A 14,694-nucleotide genomic window follows, 5' to 3' on the forward strand; every position below is an offset into this window, starting at 1 on the left:
AGGAGTGGAGGGGCATTCTTAAGGAGGACATCATAAAGGTCAATCGAGGATATGTGATGTCATCAGAACATAATGTTAAGTATAGTCTAAAAATTTTATACAAGTAATTAAGAATTTGAGACAAAATAGGACAACTTTAAAATGAAAGTGCTCTCTTTTGGCTTGAACCTCAGCAGATGGAGAGATATAATGTTCAGTTCGCGTCAGTTTACACCACGGAGAATGAAATAACTTGTACAACTAAATATTGATGTTTTGAAAGTAGTTCACGTTGAAAAGGGGAAGGGGTGAACGACCTGGAAAATATAAAGTTGGATATTTCTCTGGGATCTGATCTCCTGTATACCGGAAACTTGTGGGAAGTTAGGGAAAGAAACCTTTGGGCCTTCGTAGAAATATTTTTATCATCTATCACGACGAATGGGGCGCCGAATAACTGTGGGATGGCTAATGTACCTTCGTTTAGAAAGGAATTCATGGAGAAGACTGGGAGCAATAGACGTTTGTGTCTGCTTATGGTCGTGGGTAAGTTGTTTGGTGCAATTCTAAACGATAGCATTTATATGAATGTTTAGATACAAGGAATGAATCCGGATAATCAGCATGGGTTTGCACAAAATTGATTGAGTTTTTTGAAGGCGTAACCAAGAAGATCAATGAGGACAAAGTGGTAGAGTTTGCTCACTTGGGCTTTTATAAAATCTTTTACACGGTTCCACATGGTTGACTATTTCATAAAGTTAGATCACATAGAGTTAAATGTAAGGATTCCAATTAGATATAAAATTAGTTCAATAGCAGGATGCTGAGAATGGTGGTGTAGGGTAGTTTTCAGACTGGAGGACTGTTACCAAATGTGTCCCATTGGCTAAACGCACATTCATTTTTTTTTCATTTAAATACATGATTTAGGTGGCAAGATAGAAGTAAGTTTGCAAAATTGGTAGTAGAAGGTTGTGAAGCGATTTTCTCGTCAGGTCAGTTTCTCTCTGGCCTCGAGTTTAAAAAGCGTTTGCGAGAAAAGTGGTGAAGGGCCATTCGTCCATCGTGAAGCGCACGATATCAGACATCCATCTATTCTCGTCCCGGTTTGCAGCAATGAGATTCTCTCTGTGATCTTAAATGACATAACAATGGTACTGATGGTTGACCTGGTCACACCGATGAAATCCATTTGGGGAACGTATTCTCATGTTCACATACAGAGGCAGTCACACAGGCACATTCCCCGATAGTGACAGAGTCCTCAGGATTCTCCCCACTCCATGTGCTTTATGTCTGCAAGTTTCTCCGGAGAAAGGCGGCTTTAAGTGGAATACAAGGCACTTCGCAGAAAATGTGCATCATTGCGGTGAGCCGTGATATGAAGTGGATACTGAGCTGAAATAGTCCAACACGCTTCTCATGTGTAACTTTCAATAACACAATTCCCACCAAAACAAGCCGTCTGGCTCCTGGGACCTGACAGGATAGCGCCCAACAGACATTCCTCACAAAAATCAACGGACACACAGCAAAATCTAAACACTTTCACGTCTCGTCTTGTTCTATTTCTGTCCCTGTCACACCTCCAGTTTCCCCTGAACGTTCAGCCCTGATGTCAATGAGCTGTTTGCTATAAACACAGGCACATTGAGAAAGCAATCTTTATTTCAAAAGCAAAGCCAGGGAATGTAAGCTGCAAGGGCTTGCTCTCGGCTGGGTAATGAGACATCACGGTCTCATCGTCCTGATTATCATATAGACTGATTCCACAAATATGCACCGTAACAGTTATTACCAATTGAAATGTGCCAATGTATACCGTGACTGTCAGAAAGATCAGGGGAGAGTAGCTTCGACTCCTTACTCGCGGGGGAAATTTTGCAAAGAATGTCCTGTTAGTTCACAAACTGTCCACCTCGCAGTTGGCCATGGCAGTGTCTAGCACAAAAATGACCTTTGGCCCACTAAGTCCGCACCAGTCACCTGAACTGTTCTGATCTCATTTGGCGTCACTTTGAACAGAGGGGCAAACGTATTCAGTAATGGAAGTGTACAACTAAATGGGTATTACCTGCTTTGAAGTCTTCAGCCTTTTCCATCCTGACAGATGGTTGGTTGCAGATTACGAACGTTCCTTGCCTGAGTTATCTGCATTTCACCTTATCCTGCGATTTGAATTTCAAAAAGAAAGCAGAGAACAAGCACTCTTCAAGTTCACTCTCGGCTCTCAATTACAGTCAGCAAAATGCGTAACTGCATGAGGAATCCACAGTGGAGTTAATGCACATTGTGTCAACCACTTGGCCACAACTGCAGAAGCACGCAACTAAACTTGTTTCATGTTATTCCTCCCTATGGAGCTGAGGGACAGGCAATCACTGTTCGGTTTGTTTCGATAGTGTGAAATGTCAGGACATGTTTGGACTGTGTAATCAATCTCGATGGTTGAAATGGTCATTTAGTTAAAAAGAAAGGGAGAGATTGCAGGATAAACTAAACAGATCTGGCAGCATCTGGGGAGAGACAAACAGACACAACGAATCGGAGCTTCTCCAAGATTTTCTCAGAACACCATTTTCTCTCACAGGTAATGTCATACCTGCCGAGTTCCTTGAGCAGTTTGTGTTTTTGTTTGAGATTCCAAGTGTTCACAACCCTTCACGAGCCATTCAACAATACAGAAACGTATTTGTGGTTGCTCACTGGATTTGGTTTCCGTATGGGTACATATTACTGATCCTATTAAAAACCCGAAAGTGCACAGCAAAGGAGTCGGATGGATAAGAACAGCGACCACTGCATGCGGGGTACACCCTCTCAGTTAACAGCCAAACGAGAGAACTAATTGCTCCACAGAGGCTGGGGAGTCCCTTGTAGTAGGCCCCTTGCAGGATCTCCTAAAGCACACTGTCAGTGAATTCAAGCTTTCGCTTGCCCTTCGCATAATGAAAATTGTCTTCAATTTGTTTAACGTTTCCAAAATAAATCCTGGAACATTCATTGTGGACAATGGGAACAGTTTGATCTCACACTTTGCAGACACATGCATGACACCGGGAATCAGCTGTCCTAAAATTGAAACATTCTCCCCCCTTCGAGCCTTATAAGGATATTTTTCTGACCTCGTAAAAACCCTGAACTGTGCGTACAAAAAACACAGATTGTGTGAGAACAGCTGTCGCTCTGTTCCTGGGTAGTGGGAGAACAGCAACCTGTCAGTGAAGAGCCGGACGCATTGACTAACATCGCCGCAGAGACTGATGAGCCAATTGTGTCAATGATCCGCAATGCAAGCTGCAGCCTGCTCCTCCCATATTGAAAATCGTCCTTAATTAGTATGACTTTTCCGAAATAAATCCTGGGCAATTCACGGTGAAGACATGGTAATAGTCTGATCCCACCCTTTATAGACACACACACGACACCGGAAATCAGTTATCGTCCTACAGGGATCGTCTCAATTCCAGCCTTTCAGTGTCCTATCTGTTCCCGAGTTTTCTAATTGCCCCGGAGCTGAGATGAGGTTTGACATCCTGACGTGCAGGAACGAGAATCCTTCAATGTCACAGATCAGTTCATGTCCGGAGTACATCAGAGTCAAAGTACCGGCCTCCGAAAGAACTGAAAGATTTCTAAACTGTCTCTGCCCTGTCGGCCAGTTCGTCCTTCATTTTCCTCTGAATCCGCGTCGAAAGGAATATCGAAAGATTCACAAAGCTCAAGGCTGGGAATTCTGTTTTGCTTGTTGACAGTTTTCCCACTTGACAATTGGCACCATTTTCCCAGAATCTTTTCACAATCCTCTGCTTTGCACCATGTACAGAGATAAATAAACCTCCATTTGGGGAGAGATTCACGACTCTGGGAATGTTTTGTTTGGAGCAAAGAAGATTAATGGGAGATTCATTGGGGACGTTTATAATGATGTGGGAGAAAGAGCTGTGGATGGGCGGGTTAATGGTCAGTAGGAACTGCTGCGTCTGATCAGGGCAGTAGACCGGAGGACGAGGAGTGAAGACGTTTATTGGAAAAACATAACTTGTTTCAAATAAACTCAGTGAAACCTACATATATCCTATGCGGTTTTTTTTTAATCATCTGTTGATAGAGAGACAGAGATAAAGTTTTGAGTTAGATCCGTTTCTGGTTCATAACGCAAGTTTCCTGTATGTCAACAAATTTTCAGCCTCTGAACATATCGAGTTGTTGAGACTGTTTTTCTGGAGTTGCAGAGATAACTCATCCAACAAGAAATCATTTAAAATTAACTGTGATGGAAACATGCTCGGAATTGATGAGAGATAGAATGGATATGAAGGATCAATTTTCATGAGCAGAGAGATTAATAATATGGCAATGGTCGAGTGAAAAAAGATGCACTTTTATCGCGCCTTTCAGCTCCACTCCAATCACAGGCACTGAAGTACCTTTGAAGCAGATGTGTCATTGTCAATAATAATGTGCGTATCAGGGCAGTTTGTTCAAACAGAGGTCAAAAAAGAAAACTCAGAACTGGCACTGGAGACAGCAGTGAGATTGTGTTTTACTTTAAAAGTTTGTTCTGCTCTACTTTATATCCAGAATAGTGAAGGACCGGAGATCCCAATCTCAGGGGAAGGGGTTACACAGTTATGAAATAAATGAAGAGGATGTTCTCACATTCAGAGAGTAGCAAGTATGTAGAAGCATTTACAGCAGAGGCCTTTCAAGACTGGTTATATTCAAGGCTTCAATTATCTCTCTGTTAATAACATTGAGCAAGTGGCAGTGTGAAATGTGTCCAAATTTGCTGACAATACACACGCATAGGAGAGCATGTTATGATGAGATCGTGGCCATATGCATAGGCATATAGATAGTTTGGGTGAATGGGGAAAACTTAACAGATGCAGTTACCTGTCCGGATTATGAGGACATGCACGTTGGTCAGAAGCGTCAAAAGACAGAGTACTATTAAAATCGAGAGAAAGTTGAAGAAACGTGTGACACAGAGGAATCTTATGGCACAAACAAAGTTTAGTATCATATTATTTCACTGAAAAAAAGGATGGCTTCTTTTCCGATTGCTAACAATGAAAGAGATGGTTTCCCAGGAAAGAACAAAAGTAACTGAAACTAATAGCCGAAACGAAAATTTAGAAAAGACTTGATCTTTCCAATGGACGACATTGATGTTTATGGCTCTCTAACATTTGTTTACAATGGGGTTGGGTGTGGGAAATAGGGGGGCTGGGGAGTAGAAGTCAGATTACCCACGATAACTCTCATCCTCCATCTGTCTTCGTCATTTTGTACGTTTTATTTCGCATTTTGGTTCCTGTGAGTGCCCTTGTAAACTATACCCGCTGGTGACTTATTTCCCTGGTTGTTCTTCATCACGACCCGAAAGAATTTAACATTCATTTCTCCTGAATCTCGGTAATCTCTGATCAAATGTCACCAGAACCTCGATATTTTCCACGTCTGTCTGCCTTCTTGCAATATTAATTGATCTGTCACTGTGTTACTGTTGCACAGATCAAGAACAAATCAAACAGCATCAATAGCATCTAGGATGTAAACGCAGATAACTGCAGATGCTCCCCAGAGTACTGCCAACTATGCGATCACAGAAGCATACATTGTACAGCCAGGAAACTCAAAACAACAGGAACACTCTTTTGGGCTGCGGAGCTGGTTGTATTTCTCAATCAGCAATCGAATTTTACATTGGTGATATCAACAGTTCCCTCACCCAAGGAGCTAACTAGTGCTGCAGACGAAGGAGAATGTGAGAACTGTAGATACTGGAGATCAGAGTCAAGAGTGTGGTGCTGGAAAACACAGCAGGTCAGGCAGCATCCGAGCAGTAGAAAAATCGATGCTTTGGCTAAATGCCTGATGAAGTATTCATGGCAGAAACATCCATTCTCCTGCTTCTTGGTTGCTGCCTAATCTGCTGTACCTTTCCAGCAACACATTCTCCATTGCTGCAGACTGTCAAACATTCCAAGCTTCTAGCCAAGGAATCAGCGACACTCAGTGTCATGAGTCAACCTACTGCGGACACCTGGCAGTGGTGTTTTGTGTCAAGTTGATCTTCAAGAATGTGTATCGTGAGTTGTCTATCCTTTATAATGCTTCCTGCAGTCACTACATGCAACATTGTTTTCCCAAATTTATCCTGCCTTTGATGGCTATTTGGTCTAATTTTGGTGAGTTGTTGTCAATGTGTCTTTCGGTTTATGCTGTCTCATACATCCGAGTGGCCAGAGGAGTCTGGATGTATGTGCCGAGACATACTTTTACCTATAATGTAGAGTGCTTCGCTTGTTGGTTAATGGCATGTCCTTCTGGCGTTGGTTTTGACAATGAATCTGCGCGAATATCTGCTTTTGCAAAATATTTCTGGAGGATCCACTAAACAACACCACTGACTGTTCCGAGTAGCAATGCACAGCGATGACGAGGATAACAAATTCGATTGGGACAACACAAAAATATTAGGGCCAGATAAACAGAGGGCAGCCAGAGAATTTCTAGAATGACGAGACTCATCCAATGACTCCATCAAAAAACATGTTGATTTGGACCCAACATACTGGGACATGCAAAGAACGACAAGAACCAGCAAATTAAAGCAGTGGGGAATAAATCAATCCACTTCGAATCGCTGCAGGACAGCAGCGCTTCAGACGAGTTTCATCTGCCTTGAGGATATCACCGAGAGAGGGGAGGAAACGGCCGCAAACCAACTTTCCAAAACCAGCGAACATCCCCACACCATCTGCACCCTTCACCGGAACTACAGATCTTTACACAAACCTTGAAACCCTGAAACAGTCAGAGATGCCCCAGCCGGAAAATGAACCCTGGCCTCTCACATGACAACTGAGGTTACCAAACGCCACACGGTGGATGTCAGAGCTAACTGAGCCTGCAAGCTAGATTAGATTAGATTAGATTACTTACAGTGTGGAAACAGGCCCTTCGGCCCAACAAGTCCACACCGCCCCGCCGAAGCGCAACCCACCCATACCCCTACATTTACTCCTTACCTAACACTACGGGCAATTTTAGCATGGTCAATTTACCTAGCCTGCACATTTTTGGACTGTGGGAGGAAACCGGAGCACCCGGAGGAAACCCACGCAGACACGGGGAGAACGTGCAAACTCCACACAGTCAGTCGCCTGAGGCAGGAATTGAACTCGGGTCTCTGGCGCTGTGAGGCAGCAGTGCTAGCCACTGTGCCACCGTGCCGCCCGAACGGCACGCTATGCACAAGTAGCATGCCGCTACTTGTGCATGCTCTTGTCAATGACACCTGCTTGATTATCCTCATCCCATTTTCCATCATTTATCATTGTATGCCTCAAGCATTACAAATTCACAGTTAATTATCTCTGAAGGTTATTAGAATTTCTGCCGCTCTGACATATACAGACAGTGATGTCCAGATTCCAACCACTCGCTAGCTGATAAAGTTTTTTTTTATGTAGAGCTACTCGAACATTTATGAATCTTATCTTAAATCTATGATTGATTGATCCATTCATCATCGACAAATTTTTCGTTAAGTCTACCCAATCCATGCCCCTCATTATTTCCTACATCTCAATACTGTCTCCTCTCAATCTCTCCTGCTCTCACAAAAGCAACTCTTTCATAGCTGAAGTTCTTCAATCCAGACAATATATTGGCAAATCACTTGTGCACCGTTTCCACAGCTGTCATATCGCTTCTTTTATGTGAATTGCAGAATTATACATAACACGCGAGCGAGAGACGAATAAACACTTGAAATAAATGTGGGGAATTCACAAACATTGGTCTTTTCCAATAAAGTCTCTTTTCCTCGATACCTTTCTGTGTCCTCTTCATGAACCCAGTGCCCCAATGAACTCTGGTCCATGCAAATCAACACTTTACGTGAGGATTGATAACCCAACCACATCATCTGATTGCCTTAAGTGGGTTTAAAGCTGCTCATGGTGGTATTGGGGCACGTTCACCTAACAAGAGTGACAGCTGCAGCACTAACTTAACGGTGTCAATGTGAAAGTGAATGTTAGTTTGTGCAATGTCCCAGTGACATGGGAGGAGGGAGGGAAAGGAAGAATATTGCTTGTGAAAGGGAGAAACTTCGCCGAGATTGGGTTCAGATAAAGTTTGAAGAAAAATTTCATCACCTTCAAGAGCATTTTAACTTTAAAAATTGATTGTTTCCTTTCTGCGTTTGTTTTGGAAGGGTTATGTGGAGTAACACGGAACAACTGCGCGTTACTGATACTCGGATTTGAATGGACGTTGCTGCGGCCACAATGCAGACGACGAGCCACTATACGATCACATGAAAAAATAACCAAACGCAAAAGCAATAAATGCAATGGCTGAGATTGGCAAGGAACAACACCAAATGCACAAGAGGATAACTTACTGAGATTGGGTTGTATCGTCATCTACGATGTCCTCAGTGGTTTGGAGAGTACATCATTGAGAATGTTGAAGACTGAGTTCGATAGATTTCAAGAAAAGATTAAATGTACAGGCGAAGCACACAAATTGTTGAAATGTAAGTTTCAATAACAACGATGTTTCACATCGTTACTTTACCAGTGCCTCGAGACAAGGTAGTAACTACGCTTGCACACTTGAATCACACCGGTTTCCAGGTCTGGAATCAGAGACATTTAGTGACGCAGTGGCAAAGATCCGATCGGAAATTGAGAGTGGAATGAACGCGTGAATCTCTACTCTTTCTGACAGTGATCAAGTCCGTGAGCATGCAGTCCTTCTATGAAGGCAGAGAGGCGCTTAAAACGCCCAGGCTGGGAGCTCCAAACGAGGCCGGAGCTACTTCTGCTGACATGGAATAGGGAGCTGTGGGAGAAGAGGCTGGGAGTTCTAACCTCGTCTGGATACACTTCAGTTGACATGGCGCAGGAAACTTTGGATTGATGGAAAGTATCCTGAGCGATTTTAATCTGAACTGAAATAGTTTTTGGCAGCATACATTTTTGTGCATTGAGGGAGGATCTGCCCTAGGAAATTGTCACAATTATCAATAAACATTTTGCAAAGACTGAACTCGTCTAGGAGTATCAGTGCATTGTGAAATGGGCTAAATATCAGTGCACTCTGACATTTCTCATATTCTGACTCTGCAGTCGGTTAATTTTCTGGAAGGAATTTTAAAAATCGTTTTTGTTTTATTCAATTTCCTGCTAGCTTGTTCTGGTCTGATCATTGATTTAACATAAACAACCGAAAATTAATATGATGTTGGGATTCGGTTCGAGGTTCTCTCGAATTACAGAAGAACAACAGGAGAGCAGAGGGGAAATTTTTCAGAACAGCAGTAATCAAATTGAATGAATGGGCAGACAGAGGGTGAAAGGAAGCTTCATGGGGATAAAAGTATTTTCTTTGCCAATGAAACTACCCGCGTCACAAAGTGTCTCACCTGGACTGACAGGAATGGAGTTTATAAGTCCTTCTATATAGAGTGAGGCGCGGAGAATGTAAACACAGCAAGCTCCAAAAAAAACCAGAAATATTTGTTCTTTTCTAAACCTCAGTCCCGGACTGACTAAGATGACCTTTGGAAAATTATTTTGCACCATGACAGAAGAGGAGTTACAGATTCGACCACGGAAATCAAATTACATATCAAGATAAAATCATTCCACTTTATTCGCTATATCCCCCCTTTTTGACACATGGTCCTCACTGTGTTTTAATTGGCATGGAATGGGAATAATGATCGCGGTAGACAGGGTTTACCAATGGGGCCACACCACACCCATTCCCTCATCTGCACCCTGCCATTGTCCATTCACGCTTGTCCTTCGGCATGGCCTGCGACTCGACCTCCCATAAGTCTGCTTTGGATTACAAATATTTGACATACACATGTCAACTGATCACTTGGCGTCTGCTGGGCTGCCGTCCTTCCCGCTGAGTTTGCATTCACATTGCCTTGAGAACGGGAATCGTACTTTTTTGTGTGGGCTTCACATTTACAGACAGCGAATGATTTAGGTGGTAGGACCGCTTCCAGAAGGTCAGAAGTCAGGCCACGGTGTATTTTGGGCTTTCCACAGTTGGTTAAGAAGCCCCTGTGTTTCCACAGAGTTCCACAATTATGTACAACCCCGTATGCATATTTGCTGTCGGTGTAAATATTCACTAGCCTTCACTCAGCCAATTTTCATGCCTCAGTCAAGGCAATCAGCTCTGCTGCTTGAGCTGACAGATGACAATGGAGTGATTCCGCTTTGACTACCTCATGGGTAGTTACTACAGCATACAAACACAAGTCTGACCTGTCCGTTTGCTCCTGAATGCTGACCCATTCACAAAAAAAGCCATATCCTGATTCTGAGTTTGTGAATCCTGCACATCTGGTCTGGGTTGCAAATTTTATTAGTTACAGCGACACAGTCATGTGGGTCTCCGTCTCCTGTTGCGGCGATAAGGCTAGCAGCATTACGGACGTTACATCTCGTTATTGTAATGTTAGGCATCTCCAATAGCACAGTATTGTTTCTGAGCCAACGTGCTGCCAACATGTGTGCTGTGTTTTGCTCGGAAAACAGTAAGGATGCATGTGGGTACAGTAGGGTTAATTCTCCAAAGCCGACTGTGTCCCTGGACGCTGCAACAAACTTTTTCAGCTGCAGCCACGGGTCGCCAGCATATCGGCAATCCTGCCGCTACGGGGTCTAAGTTTAGCCAAAATGTAAGCTACCTGCCTCAATTTTCCCACATTATCCTGCATCAGCACAGATGTCATGCATCTACCGTTTGTATAAAAGGCTTGTTTGGATTCGGAATCCCCAGTTTAGGTGTGGTTTGGAGCTCCATTTTCAATTCAACTGTTACGGTCTCTGGTTCTGCAACTCTTAGCCATTGAAAATTTCATTTCGGGGTGCCTCAAGGGTTGTGTAATATGGGATAAACATTCTACAGTAGGAGCGCATGACCAAAAAGAATAGCAATTGTTTCTTCGTGTGAGGCTTTGGAATTTGCTGGATTGCTTGAACTTTGTTTGACCAATGGCCTTCCCTTGTTGAGAAAGAAGTGACCTAAGAACTTCCCCTGTTGCACAAATTATAATTTTGCGAAACTAGCTTTGTGCCCATTCCTGGCTAGATGGCAGAGCATCGCAAGCGTATCTTTCTCACATTGTTCCTCTGTTGGTCCTGCTGTTAAGCAGTCTTCTACATACTGCAGAATCGCTGACCCCGGGGTTAAAACAAGAATCTCCAGACTCCAGCATCGAGCCGCATTAATTATGGTGGGGGACTCACAGTAATCTTGACAAAGTTGCTTGAATGTACATGATTTGCCTTTGAGTGGAAAAGTGAACCAGAAGTGACTTTCTGGGTGTACCGGTACACTAAAGAAGACATTTGCTAAATCCATAGCAGAGAACCATTTACTGTCAGGTGGAATTTGAGCTAATATAGTACAAGGATTAGGAACATTTGGGGTGGACGGAACAACAGCATAATTGGCTACCTGCAGGTCTTGAACAAAGCTCCGTTTCCGCGATTCACCTGGAATGTTTGCCATTTTGACCGGAAAAATGGGGGTTCTCACCGGTGATTAATCACAGGAAATTATCACTCAAGCCTTAACGAGGGATGCAAAGTAGTATCCTTTGACAGCCTCGGTTTTAACGGGTCATGTGTCCTGCATGGACGATACTCAGACTTCGGGGCTATTCTTATGGGTTCACAGCTTTGAATGAACCCCACATCACGTTTGCCTTTTGCCCTGCACTCAGTCGGGACCTTTAATAAGCTTGGGTCCGAGACATCTACCAGAGCTAATCGACAGGCTACCCTCTTGGCAGGGGTTACCAGGACTGCTCTATCTGCCTGAGTTAGCCACTTTAGTTTCTTCATATCTGTCCTTATATCTGCATTGAATCAGATACGCATTTCGTCGTTGAAGACACAATCTTTCATTTTTTTCTGCCTGCAGTACCCATCGTCTCAAATCCAGCCACCTCTCGCTGGATGCCTTCGCCAATGGTACGTGAGGAAATGTGCCTTCCACATCAAAAGATACATTCGATAGGTTGACACTGACTGCACATCTGTGATCATTCCAATAAACTTCGCACAATACTAACTGAACTGGTTTAACCGATCTCCTCAAACAATCCTTCTCACATAATTTGTACGGGCCATCACGGTGTATGTGTGCTGTGCAGTGCAGCATATCCCCAGCAAGAAAATCTGTGTTAATGGAATTAACATGGTTACTTGATTGCTGGGCGAGCGAATCGATTACTGAACTTATGGCTCTCTGGCTTAATCACCACTCATAGACATGCATCGGGGTCGTGAGTCGTAATTTACTGCTTGTGCTGGTAAACCTTCTTTTCATATTACCTGCAAGCCTATGATCGCGAGCCATCTGATTTAAAGGACAGATTTCCGACAATAGTAATGAGAATTGGAATGTTTCATCATTGCTGGTTGTGCACAATAGGGGTGCGGTTAAGCTCTTTCGTATCACGACTCCTGATGCACCCACGAAGTCTTCTCTCTCAACTGCCTTGATTTAAGGACTGAATATGTTGCTCCTGTATCTCCCAAAAAGGTAACTAGCTTACCTTCCACAAATAATACATTTTCCCTTGATACGAGAATTCGCTTCTTCTTATCAACACCTCAAGTTCAGGGGCCTGAAACATTCGAGTTACTTTCCAGATACGGAGGTTTTTTTTCTCATTCCTTGACTGTTGATATGGTAGTTCACTGGCCTTGTATGTTTGCTATTATTTCGGCTTAACTTTACTTTTTTTTCAGTCTTTCTGCAACACTTGCATCTGCAAAGTAATTTACTTACTTATTTGTTTCCCTGTGCTTTTATTGGTTTCAAAATAAATGTTAATTTTACATTAAAATTGACATCACATTATTTTACAGGTCGCGGCAATAGCCCAGGCCGAAGTGCCTGTACTGCATCGTAACGTTCTATGTTGTAAGTTACATTTCCTGCGTGTTTCCGATATCTCTCCTTACTGTGAAGCTTCTCGTCACATCTTCCACAGATTTGTATGACCTTAATTTAATCGAGGCAACTGTATTTCCTGCTCAGAATGTGACCTCTGTCCAATGGAGTGACAAAGCTGAGATCACTTACGTTCTGTCCAGAATCAACAGAAACTATCCCGATCTTCCAGTCTCCTGTACTTCAACATTACAATGTGTTCCCACCCTTCTGGCTCTCTGCCTGTATCCCTGATGAAGGGTTGTTGCCCGAAACGTCGATTTTACTGCTCCTCAGATGCTGCCTGAACTGCTGTGCTTTGCCAGCACCACTCTAATCGAGACACTGTGTTCCCAGGCCATAATTTCAGTCTCTGGTCTGCTGCAGTGCTCCTTCAAGGCACAACACAAGCTGGAAGACACGCAACTCATTTTCTACCGACAGACCATGCAAACATTAGGACTCAACATCGAGTTCAATCATTTTAGAAACCGTCCGCCCTCTTACACATTCTTCACCCACCCGCCCTTCCCATCAGTTGCGAAGACGGATCATTGGACTCGAAGTGTTAACTTTCCTTTTTCATCACAGATGGCCAAGAGCTGCTGATTTTTTTCAGACCTTTTGGCTTTTCTCCTGAGAACTTTGTTTTTCTATTTTAATCGCCAGATACTGGAAGCGTCTGATTGCTGGAGGAGAATTTCCCAGGAGATGAAAAGAATGGCAAGAGCTTGACCACTCCCATTGTGAAGGTACACGAGCTAGGCTGGGGATGTTTATCTAAGCGCAGAGAAGGCTGAATGAGAAACCGATTAACCTGCTCATTTTATGAAGAGGATAGATATGTGTGAGGATAGATATGCCTGTATTGGGAAGGAACAGAGTGACATAACTGAAAAACAGGAGACAAGGATGAGATTTAGGAAGAATACTTTCACCTATAGAGTATTGATTATCTGGAAATCATTGTCTGAACGTGTGGTAAAGGTAAGTGTCATGAGAACGTTTTAGCAGTCTGTAGCCGAACACTTGATGAGCCAGAGCACAAGTGGAAAAGGACCAGGTACCGGAAAGTGTGACAAGGACAGACAGGCGCGAGATGGGTGTCCTGAACGCAATGAGTCAAAGGCAAACTTGTGTGCTTAAGAGTCGATGCTGTCGCGGCTCTGTGGCGCAATGGAAAGCGCGTTGGACTTCTACATCTCTCTTCAGGTGGTTATTCAAAGGCTGTGGGTTCGAATCCCATCAGAGTCGAGTTTTAATTTATGTTTTGCAAAGTGGTCAGACCAGACTCGGCTGCTCATCTGCAAAACCAATAGTATTCGTATAAAAACCCAACTCTCTCGAAAAGGAATATTTTCTTCTCACATATTTACATTATCGATGTCTACTTATGGTAGAGATCGATAAATACTTTCACCTATAGAGTAGTGATTATCTGGAAATCATTGTCTGAACGTAGCCAGTTGTCGAGCCAGTAGGCAACACGATGGTGTGAATGGGCTGGAAAAAGACATGAAATTGTTGTGTCAGCCATGATATCAAATTACGTGGCAGGGCAGGATCGGTGTTAAGAATGGCCTCCTTCTGCTCCTTTGTGTCTGTGTCATTTCTGGCCCAGTTTTTTTAAATAATCACAATGAGGACGATATGAATTAAACGCCAAGTAATATTTTGTTTTCACCTCCACATCGCTTCCCTCCCAGCTGGAATAGACAG

At 43.3% G+C, this 14,694-nt stretch overlaps 1 non-coding gene across 1 annotated transcript; it reads left to right on the forward strand.

Annotated features, from left to right (window-relative positions):
• The first annotated feature begins 14,137 nt into the window (after positions 1–14,137).
• On the forward strand, positions 14,138–14,229 carry trnar-ucu (transfer RNA arginine (anticodon UCU)). The gene is given in 2 exon segments: positions 14,138–14,174; positions 14,194–14,229. It is a non-coding gene; the product is annotated as a tRNA-Arg (tRNA).
• Positions 14,230–14,694: the final 465 nt, after the last annotated feature.

The sequence above is a fragment of the Chiloscyllium punctatum genome, unplaced genomic scaffold (assembly GCF_047496795.1).
Source record: "Chiloscyllium punctatum isolate Juve2018m unplaced genomic scaffold, sChiPun1.3 scaffold_156, whole genome shotgun sequence".
Lineage (NCBI taxonomy): Eukaryota > Metazoa > Chordata > Chondrichthyes > Orectolobiformes > Hemiscylliidae > Chiloscyllium > Chiloscyllium punctatum.